This window comes from Hemiscyllium ocellatum, unplaced genomic scaffold (genome assembly GCF_020745735.1).
Source record: "Hemiscyllium ocellatum isolate sHemOce1 unplaced genomic scaffold, sHemOce1.pat.X.cur. scaffold_660_pat_ctg1, whole genome shotgun sequence".
Taxonomy (NCBI): domain Eukaryota; kingdom Metazoa; phylum Chordata; class Chondrichthyes; order Orectolobiformes; family Hemiscylliidae; genus Hemiscyllium; species Hemiscyllium ocellatum.
Window position 1 is genome coordinate 118,845 of NW_026869157.1, and position 740 is coordinate 119,584.

Sequence of the window (740 nt, forward strand, 5' to 3'; positions counted from 1 at the left end):
CATGTTCGCTTATGATTTGGTCAAATTACCATGAACTGCTTGACATTACTGCAATTTCGATTCTTGCTTTGCTAAATGATTTCACCCATTGCTCGAAACAGGACAACTTTCACGTTTACACGGAGCACAAAACACACCGGACTGCAGGGAAAATGCACAAAGCTGAGCAGGCCGTGTTCCACATCATACCGTGCAGCATAGTTTCAGTCACTGTGTCTGTTTTGCAGAATAAGAGTCCCAAAGAATGTTCTCCACCCTAACACCGGAGGTAGCATTACAATCCGAGAACGACAGATCACATTGTGAGGATGCTCTGACCTCGGGGCCAGTTCGAGATGCCACTTTCCTTGCCTTTTATGCAATTGGCTGCAGGGATGTTCACACCTGGACATGAGCCACATCGATACAACTGAGTTGCAAACCTGCGTGGGAATCTACGAGAAGCGACTCAATAAATCTTGCTAAATTCCATGGTGCTTATTAGAAATGCAGTTTCTGTTCACCTCAATTTAAAAGGCAGTTTCTGAACATAGTAACTGAAGTCAAAAGGTAATTATCTCACCCCACCCCCACTCCGGGAGAGGTGCAAACTGCACTTGAGTGCTTTTTGTTCTTGATGTGAAGAACTCTCACTCCTGAGTCACCTTCACGTCTCTTGTTGCTGAGTGACTCACAAAGAAGGAGTTTCACCAGAGCTGCAACTGCCTCACTTTCCCACTCCCTCTCCCCGTTTACATTTT